Source organism: Anguilla anguilla, chromosome 9, assembly GCF_013347855.1.
Source record: "Anguilla anguilla isolate fAngAng1 chromosome 9, fAngAng1.pri, whole genome shotgun sequence".
NCBI classification, from domain to species: domain Eukaryota; kingdom Metazoa; phylum Chordata; class Actinopteri; order Anguilliformes; family Anguillidae; genus Anguilla; species Anguilla anguilla.
This window is the reverse complement of record NC_049209.1, coordinates 5,017,579-5,036,126: the sequence shown is the minus strand read 5'-3', so window position 1 is coordinate 5,036,126 and position 18,548 is coordinate 5,017,579. Positions and strand designations below refer to the sequence as shown.

At 43.0% G+C, this 18,548-nt stretch overlaps 3 non-coding genes across 3 annotated transcripts; all 3 read left to right on the top strand.

Moving 5' to 3' along the window:
- Positions 1–986: 986 nt before the first annotated feature.
- Positions 987–1,058, top strand: trnat-cgu. Its single transcript has one exon. It is a non-coding gene; the product is annotated as a tRNA-Thr (tRNA).
- Positions 1,059–5,878: 4,820 nt separating this feature from the next.
- On the top strand, positions 5,879–5,950 carry trnap-cgg. Its single transcript has one exon. It is a non-coding gene; the product is annotated as a tRNA-Pro (tRNA).
- Positions 5,951–9,135: 3,185 nt separating this feature from the next.
- Positions 9,136–9,207, top strand: trnat-cgu. The gene has a single exon. It is a non-coding gene; the product is annotated as a tRNA-Thr (tRNA).
- The last annotated feature ends 9,341 nt before the right edge of the window (positions 9,208–18,548 follow it).

The following is an 18,548-nucleotide window of genomic DNA, read 5'->3' as shown; positions in this document are numbered from 1 at the left end:
AAAAGATTGTTTACCACCCCGTGTTGTAAGTGAACTGGGACTTATAACCAACCATAAGCAGTCGAGATGAAATCGCCGGTGGTCCCAAGGATTCTTGAACCGTTGACAATGGTGCTTGTCAAGTTAATATCAGACGATGAGTGTTTTCCTGGAGGAAGACTGGGGGGATCTTAGAAGGGGAAAAAAAGAATGCAATGGGTGCAATTGCTCTTCTTACCACCAGGGGCAGTGCAGCTCTACAAGATGACTTTTCTGACTCAATTATTAAATTGTACTCCTTTCAAGTTGAGGTGTCATTTACTGTAGATGATATCTTAGGTGGTATACTGACAGGGATTGCATGCTTCAATGTGCATGTGTGTTTAATGCATTACTTTTATTCATGACAGATTATCTGTGTGTGTGTGGGTGTGTTTGAGGGGGGAGGGGTGCAGGGGGTGTTTGTATGCACAGGCTAAACAAGCCAGTAAATGGCAGAGAAGACAAGCTTATTATCTGATGTCTTTAGAAAACACTGATCTGTCAGTCTTCAAGGAGCATTATTTAATCAAATTACGTACCTTCTCTTGGTGACGGACTGAAATCCAATCATCTCTCTTTTGAACTGCAGCTGCTGATGTTAGAAATTCCACCTAGAAATTCTCATTCATCTTGCACGTCCTATATCTCATGATCCAAACTCTGAACTCGCCTGTATTTGCTTTGGTACGGTTCATTCGTATGCAGTGATCTGTGCCACATGGCCCACTCTGATGCTATATTCTACGTCACACACACTCTAATGTTATCATGAATCCCTATGGTTATGTTGGTTAGCGCGTTGTTTAGCTAGGTTGAAATAGTGATTATGGCTATGCAGTTATACTATTGACACCGTGGGTTTGATCCCCCACCCATGCCTTGTCCTTGCAATAGACAACTGAAACTGTTCGGTGTTCCTCATCTTTGACTTCCTTGTTTTTTTCTCGACGTCTATTCCCACAGTTGGCGTGGTGGCCAAGTGGTAAGGCGTTGGTCTCGTAAACCAAAGATCATGGGTTCGATCCCCATCCATGCCTGTGTTTAGCAGAGGATAGTTCTTTGCTTCACTTCAGTAGTTCACAATCGTATCATTGTTCTTTTCACGTTATAAGCAGTGAATAGAGATTTACTGAAGCAATTCAGATAAAGCACTTTTGTCTGTAGTGTAATGGCAGAGCTTACCTGGCAATCAGAACTGCTAAATGGTTTTATTGTTTGTATTGTTTTATTTTTCCATCGACGCATCAGTGCTGCTACGACTTCCTTTTGTATCAAGTCCATGAAGACAAACCTTCAACCATCTGCTTAAACCCTCAGTTCTGCAACAGCTGTTCTTTCAAACCAGGGACCTGTTCTTTCAAACCATGGACCTTTTGAATGACTAAATTGCTAGGACTGTTACAAAGCATGACTCTTTCTGCAGATATTGTGTTTCTGCAGTACACACACTCACACACACACACACATGCGCACACACACACGCACGCACACACACACCCCCACACCCCCACCCCTACCCACACACACACACAAACTTGCACAAGCCATTTTGGGATCTGTGATGTAAATGCGCAGCAGGGGGGAGAATTTCAGTTGCGAAGAACCGGAATGGCTGTCAGGGCAGTTGAATTTGAATTTGTTTGATGGAGACGGCGGGATTTGACTGCAGAAGCCGTGGCCGTCGCGTGGAAGAAGAGCGCGGGTTACGTGACAGCGACGGCGGCTTTCATCCCGCGGTTATCATTGCCGTCACGATCGCGGTTTAATGCCTGGAGCGGCGTTTCTGGACCCGCGGGTTGAACGTTCCACAACAAAGCCAGCATTTAAATCCCACAAAGTTTATGGGATGCGCCGAGTAAGATTGTCGGTTTTAAATGAGCAATTATCTTTTTTTTTGTTTTGGACTGGGTCATTCGGCCATTTTCCTTTTTTATTAATGCACCGTGAGTTCACACGGGTGATTAAAAAGTTACAGCAACGTGATACACATCTGCTGCCCAGTATCGCCATCATGTCATGGAGACTGAGTTACTATAGAGCCACGATAATTTGCTTCCAAATGCACCTGTCTGTGTGTCAAAGACAGCAAGGCAGTTGTTCAGTGTGTGTGTGTGTGTGCATGTGCGTGTGTGCTTGTCAGTTTTCCATTCATGTTTGCTTTATAACATCAGGTAACATTAGCTTGAAAGCTAGAAGCTGAGTCTTGATGACAACTGCCACTGACTCAACAGATTGGCTCATACGGTGTCCTGGCCAAGTTCCCAATCTGGCTTTCACAACATGCCACCTAATCATCCCCCTGTTTAATTGGCAAAAAAATGTTCTCTCCCTCTCCACGTTAGCTGATTTTGGTGCAAAATGGCTGCCGTGCATCGCCCAGAAGGGTCCTATACTTTGGTGAGGCGAGTTTCCCCCTCACCACTGTAAGAAATGTTTTGAGTCCCGAGAAAAGCACTATATAAATGTAAGGAATTAATGTTGTTATTATTATTATTATTATTGTTAGTAGTAGTAGTAGTAGTAGTAGTAGTAGTAGTAGTAGTAGTAGTAGTAGTAGTAGTAGTAGTAGTAGTAGTAGTAGTAGTAGTAGTAGTAGTAGTAGTAGTAGTAGTAGTAGTAGTAGTAGTAGTAGTAGTAGTAGTAGTAGTAGTAGTAGTAGTATTATTAGGATGGTGCTGTTTCATAGTAGGGCACCAGAATGTGAGAGGTTGGGATGATGCTGTTTTGGCGGTGGGAGTATGAAGTGGAATGAGACTCGATTGGGAGACGGCCCTTAGATTGTTTTACATTAGTCTGAAAGCCATATGGTCTTCCTCATGAGGGAGTCATTCTGCGTTTTTTTTTTTTCCTTCTCTCTTTTCCCTTTTGGATTGGCTGTGTAATAGCCTCCTGAAATGTCTTGTTTGCAGTCCTTTCTCGTACATTTTCATCACGCACTTAGGCGAGGAATTTATTATTTCTCTCCAGGTAGTAATTAATTTACAAGCATTTTGGGATTTGGAGGAAAATCTCAGCATTAGTGGAAGATGGCCAGATGCTAAGTGTCTTGCCATCAGTCGTCTAACGCAACATATTCAGAAAAAAGGCAATAATATCAATGTTATCATCATACTGGAAAAAAAATCCAGTGACACTAGGACAGGAGGAGTGACATTTGACGTTAGAAACCTAGAAAGACTGGGAGTCTAACGCGTGCTGAAAGGCATCCAAAGAATGGATCGCTTTTCTCCCTGTCGACATGGTGAAAAGAGTTGACGAGCAGGTGACAGCGAGGTGGAGCTAGTGACATCACCCTGATAGGCTCGCTCCGTCTGGCCCCACAGAGCGGGGTGGTGGCAGGTGATTTTGCAGGCTTGAGATTGCAATGGTGGATCAGGAGTCAAGAGAACCACCCCCCCCCCCCACCACCCCACAGTACCCTCAAGGACCCCCAGGCGTCCGCAGGCTGCCTGTTTAAAACCCCAGGCCCATGAAGCATTGTTTTTAAAGCCCTTTGCTTGTGAGACTTTCACAGCATATAGATTTGAATGAAAACCATGGGGGATGCAGGATATGGGGTGTAACTCTTTTTAACATTTTACTAAATATATTGTCCTGGGCCTGAAAATTAATTGCTGCAGCCCTGACTATGTATGAGAATATAGAAATAATATAAAAATTTAAGATAGACAACCTGGACATGAAGATTTTTTTGATGACCCTCAGGATGCATTGCATTGCGGAATTGCAAGTCTAGTTACCATAAAGTGTCTTGCAAAAAAATCACTATAGATGCTGAAAGTAAAATTGACACTGACCTATTCTTACGTACAAAATCACAAAATGCATTCTTGCATTCAGCAGAACACAAAAAAAAGGTGTTGTGGGTTCAATCGGTTTTGCGACAACTGAATGGATTTCAGCTGGATTTGAGACAAGCGCAATTAGACAACCGGGATAACTAGCTTTGCCAGTGCCATGTTCCCTGATAGATGTCTTTGTTTCATTTGCCCAATTAAGGCATGTCTCTTTTTCTGTTTTTTTTTTTCTTTTTGCAGGTGTATCTCAGCGAATCGAACCTCTCTATGGCTGACGCAGACCAGAGACGGAGATAATTTGAGGGTTTGGGGGGGGGGACAGCAGATGGAGGTGACGCAAAGCCCGCTGCCGTCACCCAGCAAACAGCGCTGGGGAAAGCTGCAAACAACATCGGCCCCGCTATCCCATAATTCCCCTCACGAGCAGGTGTGTGAAGGAAAACACGCGTGTGGCCCCGTCGAGCCCAGCATGATGACGATGATGGTCTGTGAGCTCAGCTGCTGATTGGGTAATGAGGGACATCTGTCTGCCTACCACATCATCACTGTTGCTTTTTCCACCCAGAGCAAACACCTTCTCACACCCCCACGACCCCCCCACCCCCAACCCCTCTCTATTTATTACCACCTCCCCACTATTTTTTGTGCATCCCACACAGGAAACTGCTCAGTGTTAAATCAACTCTTACAGAGTACATATGGTCCCAACTGGCCCCTGTGTGCACTCTTCTAGAGTTGAATTAACACCGGGTAGTTATCGTGCAGCTCCACCAATCCATTGTGGTGAGCTTCCTGGCGCAAAATGGCTGCCGTGCATCACCCAGGTGAGTGGGGTCAGGTGAATTCCCACTCGTCACTCTAAAGCACTTTTAGCTTTCGGGAAAGTGCTGTATAAATGCAATGATTCATTCACAGGCACATCTCAAGTACACTAAACAGGCTCTAAGTGTCTCCAAGAGGCAGTGAACAAAGCTTCCATCCGTTCTCCGTCAATTAAACTTCGCTAATTATAGTTCTCTTTTAACAAAGGAATTTTGCAACAAAGGGAACAGGCTGCTTTACAGGCAAGCAACGTGCCATTATGCAAACAGATGCTCCGTGAAAATGTTTGGGGAAAAACCTCAGCTCGGGGCACGGAACCGAATGTGAATGATTGATAGCAATACTCGCTGGCGTATGTATGTTTAATGCAACATAGACTTTGAATTAATTAAAACACAGCCTCCAAATTCGCCAGGATAATAATGAAATGATTGAAAAACAAATTGAAAAAAAATTACGACGACTTTTTCCTTTTTGGAAAGTATTTAGCGACTAAAAGCCCTTTAAATGCCTGATTATCAGTTCTGAAGGAAAATTCAAATACTGGAAAATCAGCAAATCGATGTGATTTACTCGAGAAGGCGCTGACAGGGCTATTTAGTGAAACAGCTCTGTCTGCTTTTCAGAGCTCCTACCTGCTTTCTGTCAGATCACGGTTGTTTCCCTCCAAAACTGCCCAATGCGTTACTTACAACGACACTGGAACGTCAGTCTGAGAGCAATAGCAATACATTTTTTTTATTCATTTCCTTTTTTTTTGCCGAAATGTTGTCTTAAATCTGTGGATCCACACTGTCCTTTGGCAGATTAGTATTAAAACAAAACAACTGAAGGCGAACAGGTCTGCTCATTATCGTCTTTATTGTACCTATGTCCTGTCGACAGGCTGTCACCAAATGATTCTTCACCCAGCTGCAGTGGATGTGGTTCTTTAACTTTCAGTGATGTTATGCATTTAACATGAGCAATGTCGTTAGTGGTCAGTGTACATTGCTATATATTTTTTTAACATAAAAAGTCATTCATTCATTCATTCATTCATTCATTCATTCATTCATTCATTCATTCATTCATCTCCAGTCCATAAGTGCCTCGTCCTTGCTTGACAACCAAAACAGTGTGGCATTTTCCACCTTTGTCTTCCTTTCTTTTTTTGTGTGGGCAGTAAATATATAACGTCAAACATGCCTTTGCAGTTTTTTTTTCTGTTTTAATAATGAAGGCTACTATTTGTATCAGGTGTGGTGGCCAAGTGGTAAGGCTTTGGTCTCGGAAACCAAAGATCATGGGTTCAATCCCCATCCATGCCGGCTTCAGTTCTTCAGTGGTTTTTCAGATGTTGCCAACAAGTAAATGATGTCTTCACATTGTAGGTGGAAGTATCTCTCTAATTAGATAATAATTAGAGCTGAACTGTTTTAGCACTTAAAGTGCCACACGTACCTTTTTCATTGATAATTTTTTTATTCTTCTGCTGTTAAAATGTGCAGAAGATAAGGATGAAGAATAAAACACCGTTGAAAATATCAAAGCGTTGGAACAGATGGGATGAAAATCAAGATCGTTGGTTTATGAGACCCAAGCCCGACAGCTTGGCTACCATGCAAGACTGCAAATGAATGATTAAACGTTTTTTATTAAGTAGCGCATGCTTTTGTCCTCTGCAGAGTTCAAGATTGGATGGGGGTTGGTTTACGAGACCAAGGCCTTACCACTTGGCCACCACGCCTGTAACATGTATCTCTTGTATGATGTAATATATTTGCTGCCCAAGTCAAAATTGTAAGGAAGACAACGGTGAGGAGTACCACACAGTCGTGATCGCCTATAGCGAAGGACTGCGGGTCAAACCCAGCATCCTTGGCTGACAGGACCACCAGCATTACAGCTTGGCCACCGCACCGCTTGCTAGGGCCAGAATTAATTTATAAATGAATGAATAATAAACAAATGAATTAGCTATTTATTTATTTTATTTTATTTTATTAAGACCAAGGTTTTCTTGTGCACAGGAGTTCCCAGTTTTATTTTGTGTTTATGTGTTCACACTGAACATGAAAGCCCTTACCCATAGTGGGCGTGATGGCCAAGTGGTAAGGCGTTGGTCTCGATCGTGGGCTTGATCCCCATCCATGCCGGTGCAAAGCGCTTTGGTGTTTCCATGTTTACTCCCCCATCCACTGTGGTCTGCTTCAGGTTTTAAATAGACTGCTTTGACAATTGACAAATCCTATTACAACAGGTACATTAGAGTTTGAAAAGTGAACTCAGCTGTATGCTCAGTGTAGACCCATGATCACTGAATGCAAAACTACTGTAGCAGGCCAAGGCGGTGGATACATATATATTGTTGTACACACATACTAATTACAAGTGTGTTTTTTGCATCATAATTGTCTGGTTTTACACGCCGACTGAAAAAAAGAAAAAAAAAAATGTTTTGTTGCTTTTGGCCTTTTGCTTCCTGAGCCACCACCTCTCTCTATCTAACAAGCTGTTGTTATGGCGTCAGAAATAACCCTGGAAGCAGAGAAAAGTGACCATTGCTCAAAAAAATGGTCCATTCTTAACCGCTTCTCGTCACGTTGTGAGGCGGTGACCTACTCCGGGGGCGGCGACGATGCGGAGCGAGAGAGAACGCCGTGTAAACTGGGCGGAGTTTTCTCAGGGCTCCGCCCCCATTCTGTGCGATGTACTCGAGCGCCCGCGCCGCTGTCGTTCGTTGTCGGTGTGAAACAGGAAGTGGCCATTTCCTGCAATCTGTACTATCGTAACCCCCCCCCCCCCCCCCCCCCCCCCGCAGGTAGCATTGGATTCTGGGAAACAGTTCCTGGCTCACGGGGTGAGAGAGTACGCACGGCGGTGCTCCCTGAGTGGAATGCAGCCAGTAACCGTGGCAACTTCAAAAATCGCGGTCGCCCGTTTCCAAATCGGGGAAGAAGAAGAAGAAGAAGAAGAAAAAAAACACAGGAAGCAATTGTTTTAAAAAAATTAAGATGTGTCGTGGGGGAGGTTATAAGTCGACCTCGCCGGGGATATCTATCTTGGATTCAAAATGAAATCAGTCAGGCTTCAGGGCCTACTCTTTTTCAAATCTTATCGCACGGAATGACTGCGGCTATGGAACCATTTTCTGATAACGGCTTCTTAATACACCGTAATGGATTTTCTGTTTGACAGCTTTGATAAATACGTGATAACAACAATGAGAACGAAGCGACCGGGAAGTAGCGCTGGATGGGTGCACTGTGCTCGAGCAAAGGGGGAGTCATCTCCCCTCCTCTCCCCATTGCCAAAAAATATATAAATAAATAAAACCTTGCGTCGCATGCATCAAATTATGCCTCGGGAATGTATATTGGATATTATTCATATTTATTCGCTTTGCCGAGAGCCCCTTCTCTAAGATGAAGAGCAAAGCTTGCATTTCACACAATAACTGAACACGGTGGCTGAGTGCTGAAGAAACTCAAGCTAGGCATCTTGCTCAAGGATAAAATAAAATAACCCGTCCCTCACCGCTAGCACCCCCACTTGGGATTAACCATCTGGTTATGAGTGCAGCTCCTCAGCTACCATTACATTACATTACAATCGCTCGGAATATGGTGCTTATCCAAAGCACTGCACAGTAGTGGAGAACTGTGCGGTGAGAACACTCTCAAGAACAAAAAAAAAATGCTGTATCACCAAGACGGCACAGAGGCCCAGTCGTAATCAACAAGTGTAACCTAACAAGAAATTATTTGTATCGTAACAACAACAAAAAAAAAGGTATGACCAGACATAGCTATACCAATAACATTATCCAAAAGGAAATCCACATAAAGAAAGAAAAGGCATTCAGATGCAATGTGAGGAGGTGAATCTTCAGTCTTTCATGCTGCATTACTAACCATGGGAAAACATTCAGTTACCACTTAGCATTATGACCTGCATCCACCTGAGTCTGCAGATTTGCTCTGTCGGTGCATGCTGGCCATGTGTGTCAGCTCGACAGGGCTTCAAAGATGCACAATTTAAATAGTGGTGACACAGTCTCTGCGCAAACTGGTTTATAAAATCACACCAAGCAGGGCTGTCACTTCCTAGCTCGCTGTGTCAGTGCGAGCAGGGCATATAAATCCTATGTGGTCTCTTTTGTGTACATTCAGGTAATCGTGTGTAAATGCTACAATGTTGCGTTTCTTCTATTGAAGTGTGATTCTTGCTTATCGGCGCTCAACAGTTGTCTCACTTTGCATTGTTCTGGAGGCTAATCCTCCCCGCTGGATGCAAGTACTGTGACATCACAATGGCGGTCGGAATCTTTCTGGGTTTGCTTGGGAAGTGTTCCGTGCCTACGACCAGATCAGTGAAAGACAATCGATCTCAAAGGAAGCGGACGGAACAGAACTTTAAGGGCGATTAGACAGGGCAGCAGTTCATTGACACTTTGACCACAGGCTTTGCTGTACACTTTGCACTGATGTCACAAGGGGAATCATTCATCGCTGGCATGGTGGCCAAGTGGTAAGGCGTTGGTCTCGTAAACCAAAGATCATGGGTTCGACCCCCATCCGTGCCTGGATTTTGCTATGGACAATTTCAAATGCTGGCTTTGCCGTCCTTCCATGCTTGATTGGATCTTGTCAACAAGTAAATAATTCCAAACATGCCTTCACCTTATAGATGGAAGTGCTTCTCTAACTAGATAATGATTAGTGCTGAACTGTTTTAGGACTGGAAGTCCCATACTTACCTTTTTCATTTATAGTTTTTATTCTCCTGTCGTTAAAATGTACAGAAGACAACGATGAAGAATAAAACACGATTAAGATAGTCAAAGCAAAGTTGCAGATGAGGTGGGATGAGCTGGGATGAGCACAGATCGAAGAACAAAACTAAACTTGGGATCGCTTTTGTTTATTTTCCTCAACTATGGCTGCAGTCAAACGGTCTAATGCAGGGGTGTCAAACTGAATTCCTAGGGGCCCAAGGGTGTCCGCGGGTTTTTTTGTGTGGTTTTTCGTTCAATCGCCCCGCAATTAAGGCTTTGGTAACGAGGTGTGTGTGTGGACTCTTCAGCCAATCGATGGCTTGAATGAACCGCTGGACCCCGAGAGCAGCCTAAAGGCCAGCAGACGCAACAGCGCCCCCCTATGGCTGGAGTTTGACACCTCGTGCTTTAACACCTGGCACCTTACGCTTCAAAGCTTTTGGAGACCTAAAAAAGGTCCTGGACGGGCGGAAGCGTTACCCGCGGGCACGTACGCCAGCGAGTGACGGGTAATCGATACGCACGTCGCCCGGTGCCTTCGCCAGAAGACACAGCCGGCTGTCCCTTTCAGGAGGAAACTGCGGGAAGACATCCGCTCTAAACAAACAGCCTCTCCGTGGCTTGACTCTCGAAAAGCCTCTTCGCTTTCTGTCTGAAGTGTCCTTTCAGCCTCTACAGGGGGACTATCTTCTTACGTGGGCCCTGATGTGTTGTTGGATTTTTTTTCTTTTCAATGCTGGTTTCTTCATCACCCCCCCCCCCCCCCCACCCCACCCCACCTAATTGCGTTCTGTTTTCAGAACCTGAAGTAAGAGCGAGAAGTGGTCCGTGGCCTTGGTTCGCCAGACGGTCTCGTCTTCCTCTCTTGTCCCCTCACCACCCGTCATGTGACCACACGATAAATCTCTCTCTCTCTCCCTCTCTCCGTCTCTTTCTCTTCATCTCTCTCTTTCCATCTCTATCTCTCTCTCTCCCTCCTTCTCTTATCTCTCTCTCTCTCTTTCTCTCCATCTCTCTCTCCCTCCCTCTCTTTCTCTCCTTCTCCCTCTCCTCCCCTCTCTCTATCTCTTCCACCCCTTTCTCCATTTTCTGCCCCGGTCTATCTATCTCGTAACAGAGCGCCCAGTGTAGTGAAAGTAAATGAAATGATGTTTGTATAACTACGTGAAAAAAAACCCCCAAAGAATAATATAATGCGATATAAAATGTCAAGTGGATGAATAGCCAAAACAACTCCAAAACAGACAGACACACACGCAAACAAAGACTCATGCAGGCATGGACGGTGGGGTGCCCAGTGGGGGCTTGTATTTAAGTGCACAACAGCGCTCACTGCCATGTCTGTCCCAACTAAATATGTTTTAGGGTCTCCCTGTGGAGAGCTCTACAGGGATAATCTGTGCATTATGGGTTTCGGGTTCTGTGGGCCAGAATATACCGGTTCTGGTGGCATGTCCTTATTTATGAGCTCGTGTAAAGGTGTCGCAGTTTGGGCCAAAGTTGGAGTTACAGTGAGAGGACTTTCTGTATTCCTTAAGGTATCATGATTCTGTGCTTTTTATATTAATGCAGGGACTCAGGAAAAAAAAAAAAAAGGCCTCCCTTGATTTTCCCCTTTGTGGTCGTCAGCTAGAGTTAAAGCAATTTCCATATGAAGTTTTATTTTATTTTACTTATTCATTTATTTGTATTCTTTGGACTGCAGTGAAAAAAAAAAAGGATGTTTCAAACAAATGCTTTTTTTTTATGGTCGTCATTGGAGGGCTTGCTCGAAGGTGTCTTTGGGTTCACCCGAGGTTGAGGAAGAGAGACAGAACTGCAATTTTCTACTCGTTTTAAGATGGCCGGCGCTAGACAAAAGCCAATGGGCTCCATGAAAGTGAAACGGATCAATGAAAAGGGGGCTCGATGTATGTGATTTCTGTAATTGTGCCTTGCTTCCACTTTTATCGGAATAACGCAAGCCCCAGGTCTACCATGGCCGGCAGCTAACGCTGTTCTGCAGGGGTCAAGCCAGTGGTTATCGCATTTCTTGTCGCACAGTAATCTTTGAATGGTTATTCACGCTGTTTGCGGAGCCGAGCTCGGCGATATCCGTATTCCCCATCCAGGAATGCAGGCTGAAATAAAGCTGGCGTCTTTCTGTGTACTTATGGGCACAGCTCACCCGGGATAGCCTGAGGTAACCTGAGCCCGTTTGTTCTTCTGTCTGCGATAACTCCATCTTTTCGCCGTTGTTATGTTGAGGCCTTGTACCACAAACCTCACCCCACCACCAAACAAACACACGCACATGCATGCATGCATGCACACACAAACACACACACACACACGCACACACACATGCACACACACTCATACCCATACACAGACACAAACACACACACACACATCCACACGAACACACACACACACACATATTTGTCATCCAAGAAAAATAATTTGTTCACCCTTTAAGGAGTGTAATCACAAATACGTGATTAGAATGTTCTTAACTGAACATTCTATTACTGATGTAACAATCACTGCTGGCAATTGAAAGCAATGGGGACTTGCAACTCAGAAAAAAACAAAACAAAAAAAAAACCTACTCTACAAAAGGGTTAAAGACGTGAGCTGGACTGGTGCATGTGGCCTAATTCATTCCCAGAGCTGAACAGTGATGTGTGCCTGGAACACAAAACCCACAAAACTAACTGCTGGAATGAAGACATACATCCTTGGCACACATCTCCACTTAATATTCATTTTAACTTCTTTGCTGTGTGATGGGCCTTCACCTCCTCGGGGTCCTGGCAGAAAAAAAAACATTTGATGTGGTTTTTCCAAGGAAAGTTTGAATTTTAAACCTCAAGCATCGTGCATTATGATAAACGTATGTTTTATTCTAGGCAGGCCCCAATTGAAGGATATCTCTGGTTTCAATTCAACAGTTGGTGACTTGGTTAGTTGAAATGCAGACCATTCCGCTGAACCACATTAAAATGGCACACCACCTTGAATAAATCAAAATACATACAAAATACTTTTTCAGTTGCATATATAATATTGGCTGTTGTAGTAACCTGCTGGTTCAATGTCAAGTCATTAGTGTAGAATAGTTTTGCACCCATTTAACTATGTCGTTGAGATTGAATTTAGATTCCTAAACTTATTTGCACGGATCGTACAATGCTGCTCAATATGACTGTTGAACAGAGGCATTGGGCTGTAATATGACCTGGCAAACACATACTAACGTATGAAACATATTTAAAATGAATTAAGCATACTGCATTATATATAATACATACCATACAGTAATGGAGGGGAGGCATGGTGGTGCAGTGGGTAGCACTGTCGCCTCACAGCAAGAAGGTCCTGGGTTCAAATCCTTTCCTTTGGAGGAGTTTGCATGATGGATTGGTGACCTGTCCAGAGTGTATTCCTGCCTATCGCCTAATGCACGCTGGGATAGGCTCCAGTATATCTATAAGCCGGTATAGATAATGGATGGATGGATACAGTAATGGAAAAGGGGGGGAACAATCTATATATATGTCGCTTGAAATTTGGGGCCAAAGTGCTGATTGGATTGTAATTCCCAGAATGCAATGTGCACACAGCAATGTTTAAGAATGAGTGCAGCAAACAAACTCTTAGGTATTACCTTCCTGCTCCAGAGTCCAGACCCACCCTTTCAGTCACCCTCACCTCCACTACTGCCTTGATTCACATGTTTGTTTTTGTTTATACTTTATTCTGTAAGCCCTTCTGCATTTCTACCCTGAGTATCTGTTTGGCCTTCCTGTGATTACAGTGATTACTGTGTTTTTAACCCTTTTAACTTTGTCATGCGATCTTTGCGCTCTGGAAAGGTAACACCTCACAAGAAGGTCACATAAATTGGCATTCACTAATGTAGCTGTTAACATAAATTATTGAAGCACAAAAACAGTAACTAAGCATGAAATTTTTGTTAGTAGTTAACAAATACATTAACAGATGTATAGCTGTACAGATTAACTTTTCAGTAGTTAGCAGTTAACAGCAATAGTAGTCAATTCCAATTCATATGACTTTATTGTAAAGTGTTACCAATAATCTTCTTCTTCTTATTATTATTATTATTATTATTATTCTCAAGGCGACAATGATAATTGCATCGCTACCGTTTAGTAGACGTTCTCATGTAGCGGTTGCTAGGATAAGTTCCCTGACCATAAGAGCACGCCACTACACACAGCAGCCTCATTAAAACCGCCTGTGGCTTTTCAGCTACTTAATTTCCTTAATTCTATGCAAATTAGTTCCCCCAAGTGGACTCCTCTATCCGATCTTTAAATACGCACTGCTGCCCAAATCTATAGATTTACCCTGATCCGTCTCGTTCAGGCGCACAGTCCCTCTATCCCAGCTCAGGGCCCCCCCAGGCTCGGAGAAAATTAACAGGCATTTATGTCATGAAATTGCACACTGCGCTGCCTAAAAGGAATCCATTTATATTAAAGATTAGTCTAAAGAATGTACCCTTTCCGAAACCCACATTCCGCTGCCGTGATTGATATTCCGTCTTTCCTTTTTTTGTCTTCCCTTCTGAGCGGCAGCTACGTTCTGAAAAAAGGCATTTAGCAGAAGCTCTTATCCAGAGCGACTTACACAACCTTCTACATGGCATTTACATTACATCCATTTATACAGCTGGATATGTACTGAAGTGATGAGGTTTGGGTGCCTTGCTCAGGGGTACAGTGGCAGTGCCTTGTCCGGGAATCGAGCCTGTGACCTTTAGGTTACAAGACCAACTCCTCACCCATTATACTACACTGCCGCCTCCCACCCCTGCATTGCATTGCAGTTCATGCTCCTCCAACGACTTCGGATGGGCGACATTGCGAGCGCTGCATGGAAGACATACTTTAACCGCTTTTTGAACGCACGGACAGTCGGACGATTGAGCCATTCACGGTGAAGCTCTGTCTCTGATGAGATTTTTGCAGATGGGGAGGAAACGGTCAGGCTTAAAATGAAGATTCTCCACGCTCTGTAACAACTTACTCTGCCAAAAAGGACTGGCTAGCAAAGAAGAAGAAAAAAAAGTGCTCAACGGTAAACGGATAAATTTTATGACTTCCTCTGACCGAACAGTGAGAATGACAGACAGGAAGACAGTGACAAAAGAGCATTCGTTTCCGCAGTCCGTTTATTGATTAGTGTAGACGATAAGCCTAATCCATGCTAATATTAGCACAGGGTAGGCTAAACCTCCGACCATGACTCAACCAGCGTGCAATTAGCTCTGTTGTACTACGCTGAGGCCTCGATAAAGTATAAATAAGTTTGCTGGAAACATATTAATTGGTTCAGCTGGCAGATAAAAAAAATAGTATTTTATAAACCCATTACCCCTGTGGCCTCTACTTCATGGCTGAAAGCTATAGAAAGCGCGCTGTTTCCCTGCTGTAAAAATATTAGATATTTTAATGATGAAAGCAGACTTGCAAATTAGAGTGCATATAACACTTAGTCAAGCCTTGTCTTCAACACAGTGGTCTTTGCTCCCACTTAGAGTTCTGGTAAGCTGTTTCATGTGTTAACACTGTGCAGAAAGAGAATTTTTTTTTTTTGAGACGTATTATGTAAGTTTATCTTTAATAAATTCAAGGGGCCTCAAGCTCCAGTCCTGGAGGGCCACAGTCCCTGCTAGTTTTTTGTTATTTCCTTTAAATCAGCAGTCAATTTGGGCCTTAGGAAACAAGGCGTACAGACTCTTTAGCCAATCAGAGAGTTATATTAAGCACTTAAGTGCAGGAACACATCACAAACCAGCAGACACAGTGGCCCTCCAGGATTTGTGTTTCAGATCCCGGCCTTAAAGGGTCTGAAGCCAAGGCCCGCCAAAGGTCACTCCTAGAGCAGCCTTCAGGTCATCAGCAGGTACTACAATCTTGGTGAGTGATCTACAAGCCTTCAAACAATATATGAGATGGTTACACTGCAACAGGTAATCTGCATTTAAGTTAGAAAAACAAATTAAATTAAAACATTAAAACTTTCTTTTTTTACCCACCACAGACATTACTCATTCAACAGGCAATCATCTTATAATGGGCTAATACAGTGGTTTCAAACTCGTTGCCATGGAGGGCCGTGTGTATGCAGGTTTTCATTCCAGCCTCAGATCTTGATTGTATAATTAGTTAAATTATTTGCTGAATTAGGGATGCAGGTTTGTGCACAATGGTGACCCGACGTCTATGGTGACCCGCATTGTCTAAATAAAAACTTTCTTATATTCTGTGCTTCAATGCAGTTAAACGCATATGGCTGAATGAGTAATTGGACTCAATTAAGGCAGCATTAATTGGTTGGAATGAAAACCTGCATACACACGGCCCTCCATGGCAACGAGTTTGACACCACTGGGCTAATACATAAAAATAATGAATCAAACGTGGCTCTATGGACCCAAATTGAATGCATTCTGAGGCAATTATGTTGGCTACTTACATAATACTGTGAGGTGGTGGCACCTCTCACTCTGATTTCTGCGGGTTAATTGACCCTGACGAGGGGCAGGTGTGTGAGTGCTATGGTGAGGTGATGGCACCTCACAGGCATTTGCTCTGAGCTAATTGTCCCTGATGAGGGTCAGGTGTGGGAGGCCTATATCTAGCCCCTGATTTCTGGGGTTCAGCGCAGACTCATTGTTTGTCAGACTCTTGGTGTGTAGGGGTGTGAGAATTGGCAGAAGTTACCGTGTTGATCCTATCTGCCAGATTTGAGCACCATTTAGTTTCTTCTCGAGCTGTTTATCTCTTCGCGCTGTGGAGGACATTTTGCCCTCGTCTCTTTAGTTTTCCTTTTGTTTTCTACCCGCCAGGCTGCGAGTGTCCTTTTTCGTTTGTAAGTGACTCCACTCCGTTTTTCTAGTGGGGTTTTTCTTTCTGGGTAGCTACGCTGCGGCGGTGTTTCCATTTCTTTTTGTTTTCTGAGCCCGTTGACAAGTTTCAGTGAGTGGAGGGAGCGATTACTTGGCTCTTATTTGGTATTTCCCCTTCCCTTTCTATCGCTTGGCGATTTTGTGGTTACCCCTCAGGGTTAACTTTTAGATCCCCTCGGTCCGCAATTGCGTCCCACCCTCCTCAACCGTGACATAATACATTATGTATTATTCTTCTGGTCAGTGTCAATTCCTGTGTATGAAATTGTTAACTCCACAATACACACGTCAGAATAACAGTTTAGATAATCCTGAAACACGCTATATTTAGTGTTTCATTTACTTTTGCTCATTTTACATTCTGCCAAACCTGACTCAGGGAAGAAAATTAAGCAATTTGTCATGGATTGTTCAAAGCAAAAGCAAAGAAATAAATATTATCTGTATTTATCCTAAATACCTTTAATTTGTTAGATTCTCTCTGCGAGGGGAATATTTTTTGATTGCTTTATAGCACAAGTATGCAAAATAAGAATCGAATTTGCATAAAGAAAAAATAAAAGCAAAAGATATTGAAATGCAAAAGATCAAAAATGAAATGAAAAGACACCTTTAAAAATGTTTCATTTAACTTCACAAAAGGAAATATGGAATTGTAAGTACTGAAAGGGCAACCTATTATCCCAACTGAAAGATTCATTGAGCGTAATTACTACAAGTAATGCTGCCATGAACCAAACCACCGTACCCCTTGCTTTGGTGAGACAGTCTCACCCTATCTAGCACTGTTTTTTTTACATTTTTTTATTAGCATAAGTCTTACAAAGCAGTAGCTTCACAATAGTCATGGCTGGTGTATATAACATCAGTATTATAAAGTGAAAATTGATTGTGATTATCCATATACGCTACACATCTACGACCGAGCAAAATTACCTTCTTTTGTTATTTTTAACTGAATTGGGAACGGCTGTCCTGCTTCTACCTGACAATTAAACCCTTTCCTGTGTCTCTCTTTTTCCTGTTCTTCCTGAGATGAAGTCATTCATCATTAGAACAGCCAAACCTGCAGAGCACCTGATTCCACACGGCCTACCTGCTACAGGTCATCCAAATATGCTAATCACCTGCAGAACTATTCCACTGAGCAAGAGGGGACAATTATGGAATGAAAAACTATAAGCAATCTAATGTGAGAATGCTGTGCGCATAATATTATACAAAATAATATTTTTTTTAAAGCCAGGCTTTTTGTGATTGTGTGGACATATGAGCTTCTTCTCTCCTCTATTCTGCAATTACCTACTTTTTTTTTTTTTTCGATATGCCAGTGAGCGCATAGGCATGCCTGTTAACGAACAGATAGATGTGCCTCTTTCCGTAGAGATACCACAAGTGCGGATAAGAGCCCATTTTCTGGGTTCTTATAAATAATCCTCCCACTCCTATTTGGTGGGCCTTTTTTTCCCGTATCTGTGTAAACCTCGTACCTTTGAGTTAGAAACGCGTAACAAGTGCTGCTGCTGCGTTTGGTCAAGTGTGTACCAGACCACGGGTATGCAAATGGATGGTGCCTATCATATCAACCCCGGACGTGTACTTATGTACTTGACGGGACCTCGGATTTTGAGTACGCACAAATGCACCTTTGAACAAGCTCTTCGTTCCGCCAGATCGTTGGGCTAAACATAGCAACCGTCATTCACCATAGCAACCGCTGGAAAGAGCCACAGAGTATTCTGTTTACAGACATAACTGTTATGAAAGTAATTTGTTGATTGCAAGATCATTTTGATTGTAACTTTTTTCATGATATATTTCTGATATTTATCATGAAATATTCAATTTTCAGTTGTACCTAAAATGACAGTGGCAATAACTGCAGTAGAACAGCTACAGATGAGCTATAACTTGCTATCCATCATACATAGCTAATGCAAGCTAACAATATTGATGTCTGAAAATTGTTAACACTAGTTTGCACGTCTACATTAAGAAGATGGCTAATTCTAACCAATTAGCTATTTCAATTGGTAGTTAATTGGATTAGCTACCAGTTGAAATAAGGATTATTAAACACTTAATATATTAATGACAGCAAGTGATCACGTACTTGTACGAGTACAGTACTTTTGTTTTACCTGGTATTCTTGTACTAGGGATGACACTGTCAGGAGTGTTCCAACATAAAGCAATGGAAACGTACTGGGCTCACGTACTCGGAAGT